Here is a 16,128-nt window from a genome sequence, read left to right on the forward strand (position 1 = left end):
CTCGCACGTGTTTTTACTCGACTAGCCTGCGTGATGCATCCTCTCGCACGTGTTTCAACTCGACTAGCCTGCGCGATGCATCCTCTCGCACGTGTTTTTACTCGACTAGCCTGCGCGATGCATCCTCTCGCACGTGTTTTTACTCGACTAGCCTGCGGGATGCATCCTCTCGCACGTGTTTTTACTCGACTAGCCTGCGCGATGCATCCTCTCGCACGTGTTTTTACTCGACTAGCCTGCGGGATGCATCCTCTCGCACGTGTTTCTACTCGACTAGCCTGCGGGATGCATCCTCTCGCACGTGTTTGTACTCGACTAGCCTGCGAGAGCCATCCTATCGCACGTGTTTTTACTCGACTAGCCTGCGAGAGCCATCCTCTCGCACGTGTTTTTACTCGACTAGACTGCGGGATGCATCCTCTCGCACGTGTTTTTACTCGACTAGCCTTCGGGATGCATCCTCTCGCACGTGTTTTTACTCGGCTAGCCTTCGGGATGCATCCTCCCGCACGTGTTTTTACTCGACTAGCCTGCGGGATGCATCCTCTCGCACGTGTTTTTACTCGACTAGCCTGCGCGATGCATCCTCTCGCACGTGTTTTTACTCGACTAGCCTGCGCGATGCATCCTGTCGCACGTGTTTTTACTCGACTAGCCTGCGGGATGCATCCTCTCGCACGTGTTTTTACTCGACTAGCCTGCGCGATGCATCCTCTCGCACGTGTTTTTACTCGAGTAGCCTGCGCGATGCGTCCTGTCGCACGTGTTTTTACTCGACTAGCCTGCGCGATGCATCCTCTCGCACGTGTTTTTACTCGACTAGCCTGCGCGATGCATCCTGTCGCACGTGTTTTTACTCGACTAGCCTGCGAGAGCCATCCTCTCGCACGTGTTTTTACTCGACTAGCCTGCGGGATGCATCCTCTCGCACGTGTTTTTACTCGACTAGCCTTCGGGATGCATCCTCTCGCACGTGTTTTTACTCGACTAGCCTTCGGGATGCATCCTCCCGCACGTGTTTTTACTCGACTAGCCTGCGGGATGCATCCTCTCGCACGTGTTTTTACTCGACTAGCCTGCGGGATGCATCCTCTCCCACGTGTTTTTACTCGACTAGCCTGCGGGATGCATCCTCTCGCACGTGTTTTTACTCGACTAGCCTGCGCGATGCATCCTCTCGCACGTGTTTTTACTTGACTAGCCTGCGGGATGCATCCTCTCGCACGTGTTTCAACTCGACTAGCCTGCGGGATGCATCCTCCCGCACGTGTTTTTACTCCACTAGCCTGCGGGATGCATCCTCTCGCACGTGTTTTTACTCGACTAGCCTGCGGGATGCATCCTCCCGCACGTGTTTCTACTCGACTAGCCTGCGGGAAGCATCCTCTCGCACGTGTTTTTACTTGACTAGCCTGCGGGATGCATCCTCTCGCACGTGTTTTTACTCGACTAGCCTGCGTGATGCATCCTCTCGCACGTGTTTCAACTCGACTAGCCTGCGGGATGCATCCTCTCGCACGTGTTTTTACTCGACTAGCCTGCGGGATGCATCCTCTCGCACGTGTTTTTACTCGACTAGCCTGCGGGATGCATCCTCTCGCACGTGTTTCTACTCGACTAGCCTGCGTGATGCATCCTCTCGCACGTGTTTTTACTCGACTAGCCTGCGGGATGCATCCTCTCGCACGTGTTTCTACTCGACTAGCCTGCGGGATGCATCCTCTCGCACGTGTTTTTACTCGACTAGCCTGCGTGATGCATCCTCTCGCACGTGTTTCAACTCGACTAGCCTGCGGGATGCATCCTCTCGCACGTGTTTTTACTCGACTAGCCTGCGGGATGCATCCTCTCGCACGTGTTTTTACTCGACTAGCCTGCGCGATGCATCCTCTCGCACGTGTTTTTACTCGACTAGCCTGCGCGATGCATCCTCTCGCACGTGTTTTTACTCGACTAGCCTGCGCGATGCATCCTCTCGCACGTGTTTTTACTCGACTAGCCTGCGCGATGCATCCTCTCTCACGTGTTTTTACTCGACTAGCCTGCGCGATGCATCCTCTCGCACGTGTTTTTACTCGACTAGCCTGCGGGATGCATCCTCTCGCACGTGTTTTTACTCGACTAGCCTGCGGGATGCATCCTCTCGCACGTGTTTTTACTCGACTAGCCTGCGGGATGCATCCTCTCGCACGTGTTTCTACTCGACTAGCCTGCGAGAGCCATCCTCTCGCACGTGTTTGTACTCGACTAGCCTGCCAGAGCCATCCTCTCGCACGTGTTTTTACTCGACTAGCCTGCGGGATGCATCCTCTCGCACGTGTTTTTACTCGACTAGCCTGCGGGATGCATCCTCTCGCACGTGTTTTTACTCGACTAGCCTGCGGGATGCATCCTCTCGCACGTGTTTTTACTCGACTAGCCTGCGGGATGCATCCTCTCCCACGTGTTTTTACTCGACTAGCCTGCGGGATGCATCCTCTCGCACGTGTTTTTACTCGACCAGCCTGCGGGATGCATCCTCTCGCACGTGTTTTTACTCGACTAGCCTGCGGGATGCATCCTCTCGCACGTGTTTTTACTCGACTAGCCTGCGGGATGCATCCTCTCGCACGTGTTTTTACTCGACTAGCCTGCGGGATGCATCCTCTCGCACGTGTTTTTACTCGACTAGCCTGCGGTATGCATCCTCTCGCACGTGTTTTTACTCGACTAGCCTGCGGGATGCATCCTCTCGCACGTGTTTCTACTCGACTAGCCTGCGGGATGCATCCTCTCGCACGTGTTTTTACTCGACTAGCCTGCGTGATGCATCCTCTCGCACGTGTTTCAACTCGACTAGCCTGCGGGATGCATCCTCTCGCACGTGTTTTTACTCGACTAGCCTGCGGGATGCATCCTCTCGCACGTGTTTTTACTCGACTAGCCTGCGCGATGCATCCTCTCGCATGTGTTTTTACTCCACTAGCCTGCGGGATGCATCCTCTCGCACGTGTTTTTACTCCACTAGCCTGCGGGATGCATCCTCTCGCACGTGTTTTTACTCCACTAGCCTGCGGGATGCATCCTCTCGCACGTGTTTTTACTCCACTAGCCTGCGGGATGCATCCTCTCGCACGTGTTTTTACTCGACTAGCCTGCGGGATGCATCCTCTCGCACGTGTTTTTACTCGACTAACCTAACAAGTAGCGAACGAATAATTCCGATAACGAAAGAAACGGGACCCGCGACGACACGAATACAAAGGAGAAGCCAGGAGAAGCACGCGCCGTGCACGCGAGCCGACAATACGACAGAGAGAAAAAAAGGAAAGGGGGGGAAACAAACCGCGCGCGAACAGGTACGAACCGCGAGCCAGTGCTTCGATCGTGCCCAACATTTTTCGTACGATGGATGGCCGCTAGAGGCGGCTTTATTTATTTTCAAGACGAGTCTTATACAAATCTGAGAGAGTCTTATTTGGCTCCTATCCCCATTGTATTCCTATTTCAACGTTTGAGAGTGATTTCCCGCTTACCGGCTGATTCTCTATAAGTAATGCACCCGACCATAATTTGTTACAAAGAATAGCTGTTCAACGCTGCCAGCTACGATTAAAAGTTTCCATGTGTTCCAGATGCCGTACAGTCCAAGAATCTACATGGATGGTTCAACGACACGTCAGAATTATAGATAAACTACCCATCGAGCCCAGCTATATTATTGAAATTTTTATCTTTGGTACGTACCGCTTTCCAATGAATTAATTTATTATAAAGAGTAGCTATTTAACGCTGCCAACTACAATTAAACATTTCTATGTGTTTCAGATACCGTACAATCGAGGAATCTACTTGGATAGTTCAATGACACGCCTGAATTGTAAATAAACAACCCATCGAGCCTGGCTTACATTATTGCGAATTTATATCTTAGGTACATACCGCTTTCTAATGAATTAATTTATTATAAAGAGTAGCTATTTAACGCTGCCAACTACAATTAAACATTTCTATGTGTTTCAGATGCGGTACAGTCGAAGAATCTACATGGATAGTTTAATGACACGTCTGAATTATAAAAGCTGTCCATCGAGCCCAGCTACATTATTGAAATTTATATCTTTGGTACGTACCGCTTTCTAATGAATTAATTTATTATAAAGAGTAGCTATTTAACACTGCCAACTACAATTAGACATTTTTTATATGTTTCAGATACTGTACAATCGAGACATCCATGTAGGTAATTCGATGGACGCCTGGTTTATAAATAACACCCCATCCAGCCCAGCTACGTTGTTGAAATTTTATCTTTGGTACGTAATGCACTTTGTTCAATTTATTGTTATATTTACTAGCTATTTAATTCATTACACTACAATATATATTTTCTTTACATGTTTCAGAGGCCGTATGATTGAAGCATCTGCATAGATAGATCAAAGTACGTCTGGATGTTAAATAATTACGCCGTTAGGCATTCGCTATGTTATGGAAAGTTAAACTTTGGTACGTAATACACTTTGTTCAATTAATTGTTATATTTAACAGCTATTTGATTCATTAAACTATTGTGTATCTTCTCTTTTTTTATTTACTAAAAATAATAATTTTAAAATATAAATAAGAAATTATGTAAAATTAGTATGTTCTTTAATTCGTGTTACACGTTTTAATTTCCTTTCTATATTCTATAATTTTAGTTTTCTTTAATCCCTCGCGTTCTATTTGCCGTTATATGGCCGTTATCGAAAAATAACCCCCCTTACCCATAATGCTAGCTCACGCTCCATCCCTATATTATATACATGATGTAACGCATGCATAATGACGTACTGCGCTTGCGCCGGACACAGCCAATGAAAAAGATGCAATTCCAACCCATAATTCCATGCTTCTACCTCGTCCCCCCCTGAAAATGACTTACACCCCGCAACGACATGCTCCATCCCTATATTCCTATATCCATGCTCTCCAGCATCCGAATTACACACTGCAAGGCTATCACCAGACACTAAAAAATAAGCTAACGTATGCTCACTATTCTAAATGCCGAACAAAGACTGGAAATCACCAGTGGCGCACCCAGGGGGGGAGCCAGGGGGCCAAGTCCCCCACCAAGAAAAAAATATTCAGCTTCCAAAATTAAAATCGCGGAATAGTCCTGGGTACCGTTGATAGATATTTTGGCTTAAAAAAAAGGTCATCACGCAAAACCTAGGGCTGGGTTCAACTCGCCCCCCCCCCCCAAGATTACATCCTGGGTGCGCCACTGGAAATCACTGTATTAAAAATTCGCTATCCTTCTACCTCAACTGTTAAAACCGCTCTGGAGGGTAATCGGCTAACAGGCGACCGCGAAGCCTTAGTTCTCCCCTCCAGAGCGATTTTCCAAAAAGGTCGTTCTCTAAAACAGTGGTCGGCACGGAGGAGACTCTGCAGGCCGCTCTCGGCTCGCGCCGCCTCCTTTTCCCACCGCACGTCTCGCTCTCCGTAACGGCCCTAGTCCTCAGGCCCGTACATATCCCAGACTGTATGAACTGCGCGTGGCGCATTAGGGCGACACTCGTATCAATGGGTTTCGACATTACCGTTGAGGTACTATTGTCAATGCGTTTTTTTTTATGTGGTTTCTAGGGGTGCGCGGGTTCCCGCATATACGGGTTCGGGTCGAGCCGGAGAAAGTCGAGCGAGCTCGAGCGAGTACTCGAGACATCTGAATGTTCGAGTAGCTTGATCGCATCGAGTAGCTTGATCGCATCGGGTAGCTTGATCGCATCGGATGCTTGATCGTCACGGATAGCCGGAGACATTCGGATTACATTATTACATAGATTAGCCAAACTCGGACGCGATCTTTTTATACTCGTGATTAAATTTGATTTCGGTTTCGGCTATGATTCTGATGATTTCGATAATTTTTTATAATGTTATACAAATCAACATTTTGAACAAATAATTACAAAAATTTGTATTATTATGTATTATTAAAGTATTATCTATTATTATTCTTTATTTGAACAATTTTTTAAATAAGTAATCTTTTATAATATTTTTAAATAAGTAATCTTTTATAATATTTTTAAATAAGTAATCTTTTATAATATTTTTAAATAAGTAATCTTTTATAATATTTTTAAATAAGTAATCTTTTATAATATTTTTAAATAAGTAATCTTTTATAATATTTTTAAATAAGTAATCTTTTATAATATTTTTACAAGAACGCTAACAGTCGAATGATTTTAATGGCTTTGTTCACGCGACAGAAACGTGCAATTTCCGCACGTCGTTTGTTTTAGCCTTTCCTTTGTTTTGACGGTTAAAACGACTTTGTTGCATTTCAGATTATTGAGATACAGCTAATGTCCGATACTAGGTGCTGTCCGGGGCTAGGGGAACTCCCCCTATATAAATATATATATATTACAGATATTTATTTATTTAAATAACCGTTTTGACAATAAATTCTTATTGAAACAATAATTCAAATAATGTAAAATAAACAAGTTTCTATACATTATAAAAATTTATTTATTTAAAAATTGTTTAAATAAATAATAATAAATAGCTATATAAATAATAAGTATACAAACGGATTTGTATACATTATATTTTGCAGCATAAACATTTATTTAAATAATTGTTTAAATAATAAATACGTATTTAAATAATGAGTATATAAATAAAATTGTAAATATTACAAAAGATTACTTATTTAAAAAATTGTTCAAATAAAGAATAATAATAGATAATAGTTTAATAATACATAATAATACAAATTTTTGTAATTATTTGTTCAAAATGTTGATTTGTATAACATTATAAAAAATCATCGAAATCATCAGAACCATAGCCGAAACCGAAATCCACAACCGAAATATATATATATATGTATATATTGTATATTTCGTCTTATAAAACCGAGTACATAATTTAGGACCTCATTAGTGCGAATTACGAATCGTATGTTTAATCACGAGTATAAAAAGATCGCGTCCGAGTTTGGCTAATCTATGTAATAATGTAATCCGAATGTCTCCGGCTATCCGTGACGATCAAGCATCCGACGCGATCAAGCTACCCGATGCGATCAAGCTACCCGATGCGATCAAGCTACCCGATGCGATCAAGCTACCCGATGCGATCAAGCTACCCGATGCGATCAAGCTACCCGATGCGATCAAGCTACTCGATGCGATCAAGCTACTCGAACATTCAGATGTCTCGAGTACTCGCTCGAGCTCGCTCGACTTTCTCCGGCTCGACTCGACTGTCGGGTTCCCGTAAATTTCGGGAACCCGCGCACTCCTAGTGGTTTCCCCTGTAGGCCTATTCCACTCTGCTGCATGACAATTTCTGAAACTAACTTTGAACAATAAATGCGGAAGAGAGAGAGAGAGAGAGAGAGAACTACTTCTTAATTCCATTGCCAAAATTTTAAACAGTCATTCAGACAAACTTCTTCGTGGACGGTTAGATGTACTCAGAATATCAGATATATCAAATGAAAGATTAGATGTCGCGGCTCGCATCGCAGACGATAAAGAAGCGTCATTCAACCGGGTGCGCTTTTCCGATTTAATATTCCGCATTTTATAAAACGAACATACGCACAAATATGTCGATCCGAACATTGAAAAAATTCTCAGTGCGAAATTTCTGAGGAGAGGATATCTTGATTCATTTAATATTTTAAAAAATTCGACACTGTTTTCTTCCCTAGTCTTCAGAGGAACTTTTTGATGAAAATCGCGAAGTTCCTCTTGATACTCGGAAGCTTGTTCTTCGATTATGGCCGCGAGGGGGTTCTGAAATAGTCTGAAATCATTTTTAAGGGAATCGAAATCAGTGAAACGGTTATCGAAGTATTTGTCAAAGTTATATATATGTATATATATATATATATATATATATATATATATATATATATATATCTCTTTTCCGTGTTTATTGTTCAAAGTTAGTTTCAGAAATTGTCATGCAACAGAGTGGAATAGGCCTACAGGGGAAACCACATAAAAAAACGCATTTACAATAGTACCTCAATGGTAATGTGGAAACCTATTGATACGGGTGTCGCCCTAATGCGCCACGCGCAGTTCATACGGTCTGGGATAGGTACGGGCCTGGGGCGGCGTGGGCGTACGCGGCAGCAAGGAGCTAAAAAGTGGAAAAGAAAATAACATCCAAGCATCGGTTACGTATTCTCCCACTGTTTGGTAACAAAGAGAGGGACGAGCACGATAAACGAGCTTCTTTATACTTTCCTGCCCTCCACCCGGCTTTGGTAACAAAGTCTGAGGCGTGGAAGGGCGATAGGCTGTCTCCTTGCTGGCGCGTGGGCGTCCGACGGCAAAATCCCGGGCCGTTAATTTCCGGACTCGGCAGCCGACGGCAAAAACCCGGGCCGTTAATTTCCGGACTCGGTATCCGACGGCGGGATTCGAGCTCGCGCCGTAAATTTCTGGACTCGGGTGACAGAGTGCGACGGCAAGCACCGGTGCCGTAAGTTTTCGGATTTAGCTCAATTCGACGACTTAAGTGTTACCCTCGTGGGTGGTAGTGCCGACAGGGACAGGGAAAGAGTGGACAGTTCGGCTTTTCAAGTTGCGATTTGTGGAAAAAATGTCCAAGAACTTGATGTACGCACGGTAGGGTGCGTACAGAAAATTTCTGGACAAAAATTGTGTCGTGCTATAAATTCCCTGACAGTGAGACTTGGACTAGGGTTCTTCTCGCGCCATAAATTCCTGGACGGGAAATTCTCGGGCCGTAAGTTTTCGGACGGGAGATCTTAACGTGAAAATTTATAGAAGGGGTGCTAGCGTTTAGGTTGTAGGGTGAGTACCTATAAATTCTGGACAAAAATTTGCTCGTTCCTTAAATTCCTGAACAGCGAGACTTAGGCGAGGTTTCGTCTCCCGACGGAAAAATCGCGGGCCGTTAATTCTCGGACGGAAAATCCGGGTGCTGGGTTTTTATCTTTAGGTTAGATTTAGAATAGGCTGCACGTGCCTAGCGTTTAGCGGTTAAGCTTAGTATGTTAATATAGCGAGAGAGAGAACAGCGGTCAAGTTGTGTTGTCAGTTTCTAGTTTAAATAAAGAGAGGTAACATTTTCGAAAGGATAGGTACGGGCCTGAGCTGCCTCGAGGACTAGGGCCGTTACGGGGAACGGGACGTGCGGTCGGTGAAAAGAGGCGGCGCGAGCCGAAAACGGCCTGCAGAGTCTCCTCCGTGCCGACCACTGGCCTAGCCGATTAAGATGGTCAAAACTGCCCTTAGAGCTTTTTCAACGGCTACTGAACCATTCGAAAGCTTTCCAAGAAAAACCCCTCTGAGTAAAATTTCAGCCCTCTAGCTTGCCCGTGAGGGTAGTTACAGGGAAAAATAGATTTTGCGGTTTCCGGCGCATTTTCCGGTCTAAAATGCGTTCTAAAATTCTGAAAAAAATGTGACACATTCTGGATCCCAAGGCGCATTTTTGAGAATTTTTTCAGATTTTTTTGTTTCAAACTGTGGTCGTAAAAAATGAAAAACCTAAAAAAAATCGGAAAAATATTTTTTTCTCAAAAATATGAAAACATGCTATTTTGCTGTTTGGTTCCCTGATAAAGTACTATAACAGGCAATGTTGTCAATTTTTTTTAGATTTTTTGTTCGGCTGCATCATTGTCAAAAACAATAAACACCGAATTTTTCGACGTTTTTGCTGTGAGGAGGAATGTTACACTTGTTGGCTTTACCGTGTGCGTATATTAAGTAATTTTTAGCGTTATTACACTGAAACAAGCAATTATTTTACCTAAAAAATGTGATTTGAGAGAAAGAAAAAATTGTATTCTGTGCGATATATACCAGAATGTTCGCAACGCTTACAACATCGCCGGTTGGCACCGCGGTTAAGGCGTCCGACTACGGAGCGGATACTCTGGGGTTCGAATCCTGTCGATAGTGGTTTTTTTTTCCATACGTCAAACTTTATTTTTTCAATTTCTTATTATGTATATGGTTTACTCATACGAGTTTAACAATGTTTTTTTAATGTTTTAAAAATATTTAAGTAACATTTTTAAGCAAAATACATACAAAAATAGTTTTGGATCATAAAAAGTATTATAAAACTCCAGCATAATGCATGTACCGTCGACGGTCAACTCCGGTCTCAGTGCCTATAAAATCCCGCATTCTGCCCACAATTATAAAAGATAAGTCTATTTCTATCAACTCCATACAAATATTTACTTTTATGAGAAATAAATAATTCTGTAATTAACAGGTCACGTAAAAACAGCACCTAATTGGCTAACAATGACAACTCGGAAGAACAGCTGCTATATATACTTCTTTCTATTTTACCCGTTTCTACAAATTCCGAAAGGCCTAGAAACTACCCAACCAGCACAGATACAGCTCAAAGATAGCAGAAAGATGTCTGCCGCTAGACATTCAAATGTCTGAAAGATGTCTGCGAATGTCTCCGGAAAGTCTCTACAAGGGCTCCGGAAGGTCGTTTGTTACAAAGTTGCCTGTCTTAAAGTGGTCTTGAGAATGACTGTTAGTCGTGTTTCAGGCATTGTAGAGACATGTTCCACGACTCTGTCGGGCATCTTTTAGGCGACTTTCAGAAGTCTCTTGAGCTTGTTAGAGAGACGTATTTATGCGAAAAGGGAGTGGGAGGGAAAAATCAATTTACGATAATAGTTTAAAGTAAACGAACAAATAGTTTATTATAATAATATATGTACTATTTATAAAATAAAAATATATATAAAATAATATATATAAAACATTAAAATTAATATATTAAATTCTAATATATATTAGAAATAAAGTATTAAAATTAAAATACAATATCACGCACTTAAAACAGTGGTCGGCACGGAGGAGACTCTGCAGGCCGCTCTCGGCTCGCGCCGCCTCCTTTTCCCACCGCACGTCTCGCTCTCCGTAACGGCCCTAGTCCTCAGGCCCGTACATATCCCAGACTGTATGAACTGCGCGTGGCGCATTAGGGCGACACTCGTATCAATGGGTTTCGACATTACCGTTGAGGTACTATTGTCAATGCGTTTTTTTTTATGTGGTTTCCCCTGTAGGCCTATTCCACTCTGCTGCATGACAATTTCTGAAACTAACTTTGAACAATAAATGCGGAAGAGAGAGAGAGAGAGAGAGAACTACTTCTTAATTCCATTGCCAAAATTTTAAACAGTCATTCAGACAAACTTCTTCGTGGACGGTTAGATGTACTCAGAATATCAGATATATCAAATGAAAGATTAGATGTCGCGGCTCGCATCGCAGACGATAAAGAAGCGTCATTCAACCGGGTGCGCTTTTCCGATTTAATATTCCGCATTTTATAAAACGAACATACGCACAGATATGTCGATCCGAACATTGAAAAAATTCTCAGTGCGAAATTTCTGAGGAGAGGATATCTTGATTCATTTAATATTTTAAAAAATTCGACACTGTTTTCTTCCCTAGTCTTCAGAGGAACTTTTTGATGAAAATCGCGAAGTTCCTCTTGATACTCGGAAGCTTGTTCTTCGATTATGGCCGCGAGGGGGTTCTGAAATAGTCTGAAATCATTTTTAAGGGAATCGAAATCAATGAAACGGTTATCGAAGTATTTGTCAAAGTTATATATATGTATATATATATATATATATATCTCTCTTTTCCGTGTTTATTGTTCAAAGTTAGTTTCAGAAATTGTCATGCAACAGAGTGGAATAGGCCTACAGGGGAAACCACATAAAAAAACGCATTTACAATAGTACCTCAATGGTAATGTGGAAACCTATTGATACGGGTGTCGCCCTAATGCGCCACGCGCAGTTCATACGGTCTGGGATAGGTACGGGCCTGAGCTGCCTCGAGGACTAGGGCCGTTACGGGGAACGGGACGTGCGGTCGGTGAAAAGAGGCGGCGCGAGCCGAAAACGGCCTGCAGAGTCTCCTCCGTGCCGACCACTGACTTAAAACATTAAAATTAATATACTTAAATTAAAATATAAAAATTGAAATGAAATATACAGTTGAAACATCAGAATCAGTATACAGGGTGGTCCACGCAACTTGCACACCAATAAATAACTTCCAAAGTATGCGTAAAATAAAATACTACATTCAGAATAAAATATCACGCACTTAAAACATTAGAATTAATATATTAGAAATAAAGTATTAAAATTAAAATACAATATCACGCACTTAAAACATTAAAATTAATACACTTAAATTAAAATATAAAAATTGAAATAAAATATACAGTTGAAACATCAGAATCAGTATACAGGGTGGTCCACGCAACTTGCACACCAATAAATAACTTCCAAAGTATGCGTAAAATAAAATACTACATTCAGAATAAAATATCACGCACTTAAAACATTAGAATTAATATATTAGAAATAAAGTATTAAAATTAAAATACAATATCACGCACTTAAAACATTAAAATTAATACACTTAAATTAAAATATAAAAATTGAATAAAATATACAGTTGAAACATCAGAATCAGTATACAGGGTGGTCCACGCAACTTGCACACCTATAATAACTTCCAAAGTATGCGTTGCACGAAAAAGTTTTGTATACAGAAGTTGCATGGTCTGAAGGGGTACATTATGTAGTGTATTATTTTTTTACAGGTGGACGCGTAAAGGACATGTGAAGGTCAACTTAATTTTTTTAAATGGAATGAGGTATTTTTTAATACATCAATGATGCAGCTGGACCTATGTATGTCGAAAAGTTAATAGTTCAGGAGATATTTCAATTTAAATAACTCTAAAATACCATTACTGTCGTACTAAGACGTTACATAAGTAAGTAAACATTAACGTCTTAGTACGACAGTAATGGTATTTTAGAGTTATTTAAATTGAAATATCCCCTGAACTACTAATTTTTCGACATACATAGGTTAGTACTTTTTTATAATGAATGTCCAGCTGCATAATTGATGTATTAAAAAATACCTCATTCCATTTAAAAAAATCAAGTTGACCTTCACATGTCCTTTACGCGTCCATCTACAAAAAAGCTACTAACATCTGATTAATGCTTATTCAGGGGGCCTGTTTCTGGCGCCTCACCCTGTATACTAAAATTAAAAAATATAAAAATTAAAATAAAATATAAAAGTGAAAATAAAATATTACTGATAATGTCTGTGGTTGTAAGGAAAAACGCCGCATGTCACAATTTCAAAAATTCGAGTTTATGCATTCATTGAGCTTTAGACTTTAGAGTATAGGATTTACAGTAGCGGACAAAAGTTTAAGACCGCTCTAAAGAAGACGATAACTTTTTTAATATTGTACTATACGATTTGAACTTTTTTGGGAAGCTAGAGCAATTAGTTTACTAAAGGATGTGAAAAGAAATTTTTTCAAAAATTGCAATTGATCGGAATTGTTGAAAAAATACTAAAAGTTGATTTTTTAATTATTTTATGTGGGCCTATATTGAAAATTTAAAAAACACGTTTTGTGTAGATCTGTGTCAATCAAACATATCCTGAAAATTTCGTAAAAATCGGTCGACGTTGCAATGAGCTACAAACGTTTAAAGATGGTAGAAATTGCAGATTTTCACGATTTATTGCCGAAAATCTGCAATTTTTACCATCTTTAAACGTTTGTAGCTCATTGCAACGTCGACCGATTTTGACGAAATTTTCAGGATATGTTTAAATAAACAATCAACTTTTAGTATTTTTTCAACAATTCCGATCAATTGCAATTTTTGAAAAAATTTCTTTTCTCGTCCTTTAGTAAACTAATTGCTCTAGTTTCCCAAAAAAGTTCAAATCGTATAGTAAAATATTAAAAAAGTTATCGTCTTCTTTAGAGCGGTCTTACACTTTTGTCCGCTACTGTACATATTTACCAGAAAAAAAGTCATGGAAACACGTTTGGAAGGCTCAGACAACAATGCAATTTAACCAACCTCCTATGTCAAAGTATTAGCGATCGAAAGTGAAAGTATATGTGACATGCGGCGTTCTTCCTGATAACCACAGATATATTGAAATTAAAATCACTTGGTCACACTCGCTTTGTTCATGTTTCTTCCGGCTGCCGTCCACTTTGGCTTTCTCCGCTGCACCTTGAATAAGAATATCTTTGTTTATTAATTTGCACATGAATAATCATTATAATAATAATATTAAAATAAGGGTGATAATTACATATAACAAGGCTGGCCGTTCGATAATTTGCAAACGGTTTTTTGCCCTTCCGGCCCAATCAGCTATAGCAGACCGCCATGCCAGCACGTCAGTCATAATGATACCTAGACTTTCCTGGCAAAGTTGTAGCTGTTGTGCCCCCCGTATTGTGCACTTCTGCTGCCTAAAATAAAAAATTGTTATGTAGCATATCACATTCTGTTAATTTAATGAAAATGAAAGATAAACGTCAGCTATTTTAAGTGTATTTATTAAACAAGTCATTGGTCTCTTCGGCCTCCTTTGCTTTTCTTCTAGCCTTCGTGTAGCCATCTAGAAGCATTATATAATTATTATTTTAATTATACATGTATGGTGTGTAACTACTTTAACTTACCAAAGGTACTGTTTTTGAAGATCTTTACAGAAAAGTGCTCCCACGAAGGTTGAGGCAGTTCACATTGTTGGATTGCGTTGCTCAATTTTGATTTGTGTACCGGTGGCCAATAACATTTGTCGCCTTCCAGCCAACTATTTGGCACCGCTTCTACCGTTCCGTCCGCCAAAAATTGGACAACGGTCCATGTATTTGTAGGCATCTCCATTTGTGTGTATATATTCTAAGAATTGAAAAGTATGGTAAAATTTAGAGACTAATTTAAACATATATGTAATTACGACGTAAATATATTTAATTAAAGAATATATTTAGAAAAATAGCAAATAGAATGAAGGAATGGAAATATGACCAATTTTTGTTCATTTTTTGACTTCACACTTATTTACACATTAGGGCGGTAGACTCGTTTCCAGGATTGCAATCAATTGCAATCCCGCACCCTTGCAATCCTGGAAAAAGCAGTCTACCCCCTTACAATACCGAAAGTACTTTCTTTGACTTTCTTGCCAACCCCATTGTAAACTTCGAATATAGCGGAAGGGCATCAGCAAAAAACACTAACGGTAACAAATAACAGCAATGGAAGTACTTACTTTTGTAAATATACACTCGTCGGATAAATTATCACTATTACAATACACTAATACAATTAGACACTTCTCTAAACCTGGTGTCGACCGGTGTCGACCATGTGCGCCGGACCAAAAATAGTAACTTCAACAGCGCCACTCGGGGTGAACTACGAAGACAGAAAAGCAGATATGTTTCTCGCAGGAAAGACACTGACAGAGAATATATGAAACAGCTTGATTTTTTCGATCACGCGGGTAAGCCGCATTTCGCGAAGAAGCAATATTTTTTTATGCTCTTTGTGTTGAAATATTCTCTGCATTATTGCGGGGTCCCGTACAGAGCCCTTTTTTGGATTTGGCTCTTGGAACTTTGTAAACAACAAAAGTGTACATTTTTATGGAAGAACTTTTTTTCTGTACACTTTTTCCAAATGCTCTTTGCGTTGAAATACTCTCTGTATTATTGCGGATTAGCATGCAGAGCTCTTTTTTCGAAAAAGTGCACAGAAAAAAGTTCTTCCTTAGAAGCTGTATCCCCCTACTCCACCCCACTCTTTACCGGCGGCGTAGGAAAAACAACGTCTCCGGAAAATGTCTCTCAGTCGCCAAAAAGATATCCTTTATGGAGACGTTGCATTTACGACTGAAATGAGACAGCTGAAAGACGTTCACCCTCTGCTGTGAAAACAACGTCTCCATAAAGATATCTTTTTGGCGACTAAAAGACGTATCTTTGGGACATAGACGTTCAGACGGGACGACGACATGAAACAGACATCTATGAGACGATGTGTGCTGGTTGGGTATTGTTAAACTCACATGAATAAACCACATAATAAGAAATTGGAAAAATATAGTTTGATGTACGGAAAATACGCGCAGCTATTAGTAAGGGAAATAATAACCACCCTCCCAAAAAGATAAGATTCCTTGCAGGCCAGTTTTTACGACGGTCATTGTATTCTTCGTAGCTGATTATTGCGCGACC

At 40.9% G+C, this 16,128-nt stretch overlaps 2 long non-coding RNA genes across 2 annotated transcripts; one reads left to right on the plus strand and one right to left on the minus strand.

Annotated features, from left to right (window-relative positions):
* Positions 1-3,334: 3,334 nt before the first annotated feature.
* Positions 3,335-5,535, plus strand: LOC143208025 (uncharacterized). Its single transcript, XR_013008813.1, has 6 exons — positions 3,335-3,532; positions 3,615-3,718; positions 3,808-3,913; positions 4,003-4,104; positions 4,195-4,295; positions 4,386-5,535. It is a non-coding gene; the product is annotated as an uncharacterized LOC143208025 (long non-coding RNA).
* A 5,150-nt stretch (positions 5,536-10,685) lies between these two features.
* Positions 10,686-15,321, minus strand: LOC143207757 (uncharacterized). The gene is made up of 4 exons (XR_013008743.1): positions 15,162-15,321; positions 14,566-14,788; positions 14,190-14,501; positions 10,686-14,107 (listed from the first exon to the last, which is right to left on the minus strand). It is a non-coding gene; the product is annotated as an uncharacterized LOC143207757 (long non-coding RNA).
* Positions 15,322-16,128: the final 807 nt, after the last annotated feature.

This window comes from Lasioglossum baleicum, chromosome 4 (genome assembly GCF_051020765.1).
Source record: "Lasioglossum baleicum chromosome 4, iyLasBale1, whole genome shotgun sequence".
Classification (NCBI taxonomy): domain Eukaryota; kingdom Metazoa; phylum Arthropoda; class Insecta; order Hymenoptera; family Halictidae; genus Lasioglossum; species Lasioglossum baleicum.